This window comes from Phragmites australis, chromosome 8 (assembly GCF_958298935.1).
Source record: "Phragmites australis chromosome 8, lpPhrAust1.1, whole genome shotgun sequence".
Classification (NCBI taxonomy): Eukaryota; Viridiplantae; Streptophyta; class Magnoliopsida; order Poales; family Poaceae; genus Phragmites; species Phragmites australis.
In genome coordinates this window covers 36,977,768-36,985,898 of record NC_084928.1, presented here as the reverse complement: position 1 = coordinate 36,985,898, position 8,131 = coordinate 36,977,768, and the positions used below count along the sequence as shown (strand labels likewise).

The 8,131-nt window shown below is 40.0% G+C and overlaps 1 long non-coding RNA gene and 2 other non-coding genes across 3 annotated transcripts; all 3 read left to right on the top strand.

Moving 5' to 3' along the window:
* Nucleotides 1-237: 237 nt before the first annotated feature.
* On the top strand, nucleotides 238-322 carry LOC133927904 (small nucleolar RNA U36a). The gene has a single exon (XR_009911395.1). It is a non-coding gene; the product is annotated as a small nucleolar RNA U36a (small nucleolar RNA).
* A 69-nt stretch (nucleotides 323-391) lies between these two features.
* On the top strand, nucleotides 392-484 carry LOC133927863 (small nucleolar RNA Z223). The gene has a single exon (XR_009911360.1). It is a non-coding gene; the product is annotated as a small nucleolar RNA Z223 (small nucleolar RNA).
* A 1,537-nt stretch (nucleotides 485-2,021) lies between these two features.
* Nucleotides 2,022-6,948, top strand: LOC133927398 (uncharacterized). The gene is made up of 3 exons (XR_009911331.1): nucleotides 2,022-2,482; nucleotides 4,928-5,001; nucleotides 6,729-6,948. It is a non-coding gene; the product is annotated as an uncharacterized LOC133927398 (long non-coding RNA).
* The last annotated feature ends 1,183 nt before the right edge of the window (nucleotides 6,949-8,131 follow it).

Sequence of the window (8,131 nt, the reverse complement as noted above, 5' to 3'; positions counted from 1 at the left end):
ACAAAGCTCATGTTTAATCGCAAAAAAAAACGAGTAAACACCGAACCTATGAATGAATTAAGAAAATAATCGGTTTCATATGAATCAATACCTTCATATGAATCAGTTTTTGCACGGTGCTAACCCCGGGCTTGTCGGATCATCACTGCACCCTGAAGATGGAAGCCCCAATGCCTGTGCTACACCAGCCACGCCATTCAGTGTTGCAGGCCATGAAAGCATCTTGTGGTTGGTCGATGGCAGTGATATGACCTTACCCGCGCTTCTGATCTAACCCGTGAAGCAAAGGGGAAAAAATGGTTGAATTTCTTAATATAAGTCATGCCTTCAGAAATTATTCTTTTCACTCCTTATCCTTCCCTCATAGGTATCTTTTTTTTTTCCATGCGTGACTTGCTGTGATGATGCAACTTTTAAGCTTACAATGTCAGTTCTGTATCTGAGAATTCATGACAGAGAAAGCTGAAAGACGTCTGAGCCTTGTTCTTGGTACAGCCATGTTGAGTTCAGATTGAATCAAACAATCCGCAGGCCGTGAAACATACCAGCCATGTGTGTATAAAATACCTTGATGTCTAGAAGAAATGTTGAATTGAAGAAGAGTCCAGGTAGTAGTAAAAATTAATGAATTAACTAGAAACATGAAGCAGAACCGAGGCCAACTGAAGAGATCATAATGCAGGCTGTGGTCATAAATAAGCTCAGCAGTATGGCGCACACATGCAGAATTTGTGTTGGAATTTAGAACATCATATATTCTTTCCATTCAGAAATAATAGATGTATTTTGTTTTAGAAAAGTAAAAAAAAATTATATTTTGACTAATATTTAATCAAATTCTAAAAAAATCTAGTGTAGAAAAATTATATAACCAATTTCACAATTCAAAATAATTTCACGCTATATAGGTTTTGTAGCTATAAATGATATATTTTGTGAGAAAATCTTAGTCAAAATACAAATTTGAAAACCGAAAAAAAAACACGTCTTTTATTCTGAACGGAGAGAGTACTGTATATGCGAAGAGTCACACACTCACAAGATTCAATCATGTAGTGCTGATAATAAATATCCCCTCAGGTCACAAATAAGCATATTTTGTTTTGAGTACGGGCAACCATTTTGATCTGTAGTTACGAATTAATGTTTATGTATTGGGTTTGAATATTTACAAATGAAAATAATTTCTTGTATGCCATTAAAATCTATACTCTCCTTATGTGTCACCACTGGATCAAATATAACATCTCTTATATGCCACTCCCATCACTTGTTGATCTAGCGGTAGAGAAGTTAAGCGTAGATTTTGAATGGTACATAAGGGAAAAGTATAGGTTCAATAACATATAAGAAATTTAACCTTGAAAATAATACAATTAGATTTGTTTTGAAAACTATCTTCATAATATACTTTTACTATGATTTGTAAATAATAGATTACAGTAAAATGTGGTAGTGAAAATTGTGTTTTGAAATAATTATAGTTATCAACTGACTACTTGCACCTTAAGACGAATTAGCCTCGTTGTAAAGAGAAATCAAAAAATAAATTGGGTGTCCAAGCATGTATGATTTGGGATCACGGGTTCTTGCTGTACTGGCTGGAAGCCTGTCCCATAGGTTTAGTCCGAGAGAGATTTGTAACGAGTAACGACGCGTTTATGTGCGGACCAAAATTTAATTGAACAAATTTCTCTAAAAATTAATCGAAATGAGTCAGAAGAAAATCTCAAACCAAGTCAAGGAGGCCCACAGCCCGATCCTCTACCCACGCTCCAAATTAGCAAATCGGATCGAAGCTTGCTAGTATGCAAATCATCGGCAAAAATCTAAAAATACCTAACATACGCGGTTGTATTATTAAAATAAATAATATATTATTATATTTTATAAATTTAGTATATATATTCGACATTTTATTCACCGAATAAATTAATTTTATAAATACAATAATATACTATCTATTTTATAAGTACAATCGTATGTTAGCTATTTTTAAAATTTTTACCCAAACCATTTTTCTCTCGGCCGTACAGGGCCACCTGCCAGAGCCTTCGGCCTGGGCCCTAGCAATGGAGCGTCGTAATCGAATCGGGAAGGAAATCACGCCGCCGACGATGGCTCCATGCTAGGCTGCCGCTCGCCACCGAAGTTCGCCCAACTTCGCTTCTCCGTGGCGCCGCCGCTGATGCTGCTCGTGAGAGACTTCGTTTCTGTTGGTTTTCTCCCTCGCCGACTCGCCGGCGTCGCCGCCGCTTGCTCGGGGTGTTGTTGCTCCGCCGGCTACCTCTGGTAGATCCGCCCCTGGCCATGGGGACCTCTCCGCCGAGGGAGGCCTCGGCATGCGTGGTCGCGGCGCAACTGGGGAACCACGGTGACGCGACCTCGCGGACTTCAGATGCGTCGCGATGCAACTGAGGGGCTGTGGCGAGGACTTGCGATGCCTCCACCGCCTTGCCGTGAGGTCTCTCGATCTCCGCAGGTACGTCTGCTTCAAGCCCTAATTGCCAAGCCCATGCGATGGTGGTGAAATTGTTGTGATGGCGTTAGGTTTCCAGTACGGCGGGCTGTTTGACTCCGGATCATGTTTCGATTTGATGTCTGTGCTGTGATTTGTGTACTCTGCAAATCATCTGTTGTGGTGTTAGGGTTCGAATCGTTGAGGATGGTGTTAGGGTTTCCATGAGGCAGGTTACTAGGTACGTTGTTATTTCTGCGTTTATAGTTCTTTGATTTGGAGTATCTTATATCTGGACGTCTGACTTTGCCGCTTGCCATTTAACTTTATAATTTCATATTAGCCTTGGAGTGCGAATTAGATGAATGATGAAGGCTAGATGGAGGAGAGAGCCAGATCATGTAATTCTGATTGTGAACCCGGATATGATACCATACTGTAGCAGTAGCACATAGAAATCTGTATGCCACAAATTAAGCCTAGAATGGATGCATAAAACTTTTAAGGAGCACAACTGAGTGTAGCTGAGCAGCAACCTCTTTTCTATAGGCTGATCACACCACCTCTAGTGTTTCTGCCGATTAGCTGTTTTCATATGCGGTGGCCGATGGCTGGGCTACCTTGAACACCCCCCCCCCCCCCCCCGCCCAAGTTGTGTAAACTGTACTGTAGCAGTAGCACATAGAAATCTGTATGCCACAAATTAAGCCTAGAATGGATGCATAAAACTTTTAACAAGCACAACTGAGTGTAGCTGAGCAGCAACCTCTTTTCTATAGGCTGATCACACCACCTCTAGTGCTTCTGCCGATTAGCTGTTTTCATATGCGGTGGCCGATGGCTGGGCTACCTTGAACACCCTCCCCCCCCCCCCCCCTCTCAAGTTGTGGTATAAACCATTCACATGTTGTGGTAGGCTGTAGGCTATGATGTATTTGGGACTTGTGGCATTACAGTAACATCTATTGTGTGTCTGAATAATATCTGAAGAACTGAGCTATAATGAAAGACATCTGTTCCATGTGCTACAGTAGAAGTTGTCTTACTTGCTGAAAGTTCTTGAGACCAGAGATTTCTAAAATGTCCCATTTACAACTTTTTGGGTTTTCATTGATAGAATATTTAAGGTTCTAGGAGATAATACTAGTTGTGTTTAATTGTTGGAGTTGTGTCACTTAGGAATCTTAATTATTTTTATTCCTGCTTACTTTTGTTGCAAAACGAATGTAGCAGCATGCATGCAGTGCAATTGAGTTTGGCAGAATGTGTATATCACACTTCATCGGAAGTACTGCAGCACTTGTGTACTTCCATGTAAAGTACACAACAAAATTTTGTCTTACTTTTATGAAAACTTGCTTGTAACTCAAATGACCATGCCTTGATGAATTTACCATTAGTTAACCTTTCTTATGTTGATCTTGCACTATATCCACGCTTCTCTGCTATTAGATGATTGGTTTTTCATAAATGGGGTGATATAAGACCCCTCTTTGGATGTTTTCTGTATGATTCTGCGGTTCTGCCTATTTTTAATATTGTATGTTGCAGCTTTTGTGTTATTCAAAGCATAGCTGATCTTAGTGAAACAAGACAAAATTTAGAAACTCTAGATGTCCACCAAATATGGCCATGTTTTGTTGACTGACGATATCAGCTTCTTTTTGCTGTTCAAGCAGACTGATGTTATCAGTTGAGTGGTGGGTGGTGATAGGTGGTGAGTTTGCCAATGCCGATGTTGGTTTTTGTTGTGGTGTCATGGTCTAACTTTGTGAAGGGTAGGTGAGGTAGGAATTGCAAAATAGAGTAGATTGGTCAGGAAGCAGCAAGAAGACCAGGAAAAAGTAGTTCTCGGCAGGATAGAGGAAAGGACGGGAGGGCAGAGACAGAGAAACATGTAAACCCATTGCTGTTGTCCTAGGCCTCTATGGTAGATGCGTCTGCAGAATAGCCTGCGACACATGTAGGTGTGATGACAAACATGAGAGCAGATGTGTAGTTCTTCGATACCTCTTTAATTCAATTGATCTCTAAAGTTCTCTTGAGCTTATCTTCCTCTTCTGATACCCTAATCCTCTTGCAGCCATGTCCTCTTGCCCCAGTTTATAGTTTTTCTCTTGCACGTGATTGTAATCCTTTTATGATATAATAGAGGCCTTTTGTGAACAGTGTTCTCAGCACCTTATTTTAGCGACCCTGATCATTTATTTCTCTAAAGAATTAACGATTTTAGAATCTTCACCTATGGGAGCTTAGAATAGGGAGAGATAACCGGGTCCTTTGTTTAACTTACTTTTGTTTTGTCTCATGCTCGTAATATGTTTATGAATATACATATGCAAACTCCCTTTTGTTGCATTTTTTTTTTCCGTTTTACGGAAGATGACTAGTTAAAATTTTCCTAATCGTTGAGATATGCTATCTTGTACGTGTATCGGAAACCATAATGCATGTTGAATTCCTATGCAGGAACATCTGGAGGGATCAGCATGTGTGGTAGTGAGCTGATCATCCTCCTTTAATAAGAACCTATAAGTGAACAGGTATTCTGATGTTTTCACTGTGTGATAAATTCATTTTTTTTAGTTTCAGGTATATCAAACGCCTACGATAAACAATTGCTTTTAGCTTCTTTTCTTCCTTTTTTGTTTGTCCTACCCGCTGGTATCATAGGTCTACTTGGATCACACATAATGGTGTTTAATATGCGATCATTCAATGTTGATTAGATTTGATGTCGAATGTGCTTGTTGTTTAATCTGTGCTTCATTCATGCCCCTCGGTCCTGATTTGTCTTTCGCTCCTCGACCAAACAAGCTTTCATGTCTTAAAAAAAATGATAGCATTGATTGTCTGTTAACTTGGACGCCTAGTTCGAAAGTCTATTCAAATGACCTGTTTGCTTATGTACTGCCAGGTTTTAACCTGTAATACAGCTACACTATGTCAAGTCAGGTGCATTGCAGGCAGAAACTATTTAAAGAGAATGCATGTTCCATATCAATCTTTATATGTCTTAGGTAATTTTTATTGATAACATGCTAAACTGGGTTCGTGGCTGAAATAACAATGCTAAGCGTGTTCATCCTGCAGTCATTAGTAGGTGCATTACCTCTAATAAAGAAGGATTCAATTGTCGTGTGTATCTGGATTGAACAAAGATTGAAATTTATGTAGAAAGATTGGTTGCTACCATTAATTCCTATGCAAACTTTTTAAAATCCGGTTAGAGTCTGCAGCCATTTTCCTATATATTTTTAATTTTTCAGTGTTAAAATCCGATTTTAAGATTGTTTTCTGAAAATTATTGGTTTCTGAAAGGATGAAAATCATCTTTTCTGTTCATATGCCTCTGATTATTTAATTTTGATTTGGAGTGAAAAAATTATTGTGCTGAACACATGATTTTTACACCTACTCTAATACTGCAAAACATCACTTCTGAATTCTGAAGTTTGAATCTGAGTTACTGCTTTTATTTCAAACCTGTACTGAGATGGGAACATCCTGTCAACCAGTGTTATTCTCAGTTGGTTTGCCTTGACTTGCCTTTTGGGAAAATAGAGAGGAACTAGGATTTTTAGGGCTAACAGAGAAACTAGGGTTTTGGGGCGTCAGTATAATTTTGGGGATGGGCCTTGGGAAACCACTAGGGTAAATTGCTGTAATTGACATTGTTTTGATGCATGCCCAAATTGCTCCAGTCTCAATCTAGTGACTATTCCGTTCGGGGAAAAAATCAAGTGATTATGGAACACAAATTTTACATTGATTGGGGCTTGTATTGTATTACTGCAATCAATGTTGTTTTAATGACATTTATTACTGTAATCAACTGGTCAATTGCACAATCGAGTTTGCGCTTGAGTTTCAGCGTCAAATTACTGTTTGATGAAGACAAACAAGACAACCTCTTATCTTAGCCCATGCATTTGCATATTATTTATTCATTAAAGTCTTAAGGTACCATTATCAGCAAAGATGGAATGCATGCGGAGCACTGAGTTCCTGATCTCGTGTTTAATTTGCGTAAGTTAAGCTGATCTTTACATGAGTTGGTTGAGGTACACTGTCCTGGTTCTGATCTTATATGTTGAGGTACTGATATCAGAGTTTTTCTCTCTTTGCATGTTTTCCTTCTAGTGTAAAATTATCCTTCTGATTTGTTGCATACTTTTCTTTTCGTCTTTAACCCTGTATTCTGCTTTCTGCATTTACCTGGTTTCCTTTTCCAGCAGATTTTAACCTTATAACGGTGTGATGCTTGCAGGAATGCTTTTTCCAGGAGTTTAAAATGGCTGCACCTTAATTTTATTAGGCCATCCTTGGTCCGTAATCGGTTTGTAATGGGCCTTTAACTACTGCTCGTGGTTCCGCGGGGCAGTGCTTGTTGTGCTTTTGTTTTTATTAGTGTTAAGCATAAACTTGCGATAGTTGGCCCATGCCACGAATAACTTAGTAGATAATCCAGCAAAGTATGTTTTCGCTTCTCGAGTGTAGTTTCAAAATATATGGCTATCAATGGGCCCAAACATGTCCTCCAAAGTGACAACGTTTTCCAAAACCGGTTCTTCAACACTGGACCATTACCAATTACTTAGGCAGACCAAACCAGTAAGTTCAGATCTGGTTCTTGATGGGCCAGCTAAATGGGCCTCCAGGACGACCGATAAGAACTAGGCGTCTATGGGCCGACTGAACGGGCCTGTATGCTCAGTGGGCCGTCATGGGCCGACGAAACGGACCAGGTTTTTTCCATCCTAAATGGGCCGGAAAATTGGGCCACTATTCTGTCGGCCTTAAAGCCCTTTATTGGACCGAATTAACGTGCTTAGTGGGCCGTCATGGGCCGACGAAATGGACAAACGCCATTTGCATTCTAAATGGGCCGTTTAGGACCGACATTATGGGCCCATTAATATGTTATTGCATGCTTAATGGGCCCACGATATGGGCCAGGTACGTCATTGCATTCTAAATGGGCCGACAAATTGCTTTATCCATATTAGGATTCTTTAGGCCCATTATTATGTTTGTGGGCCGTTATGGGCCGATAAAATGGGCCAGGATTGTCATTGCATTCTATATGGGCCGACGATATGGGCCAGGTACGTCATTGCGTTCTAAATGGGCCGACAAATTGGTTTATCCATATTAGGATTCTTTATCATTAGTTTGTTAGTTTGTTCTATAAATGGGCGTGGACCTCGACGTTAGATTGTTGGTGTCCCGTAATACGGCTAAGAACGGTCCGTATCATTAGGTTCACTAACGACGGTTATGGAGCGTGAATAGGAACGCTTAACACTTCTGAGGCCTCAATGCGGTGCCATTGAGGCCGAATGTTGCAATCAACCAGCCTTCCCTGTGTAATACAGAAAACGTTTAAAAACACGCTGGATCACATGAGTTTACGCCAGTTAAAAGAAATGCAGTTTATGCTAGAGTCGATAGCAGAATTTAGACCCACAAGATTCACAGCACAAAGGAAACTCAGATAGGCAAGTACTTGCAACTTTGTAAGTTTGCAAGATAAAAGACTAACAGGTTTTGCATTTATAAGCATTTCATGCACACTACCCAAATTCCAGAAATTGACGCGCCTCGGTATTACCTCGCTGGCTGCGTCATGACCCCAAGCGCGAGGTCACATTATCCATATTCTATTAGCTA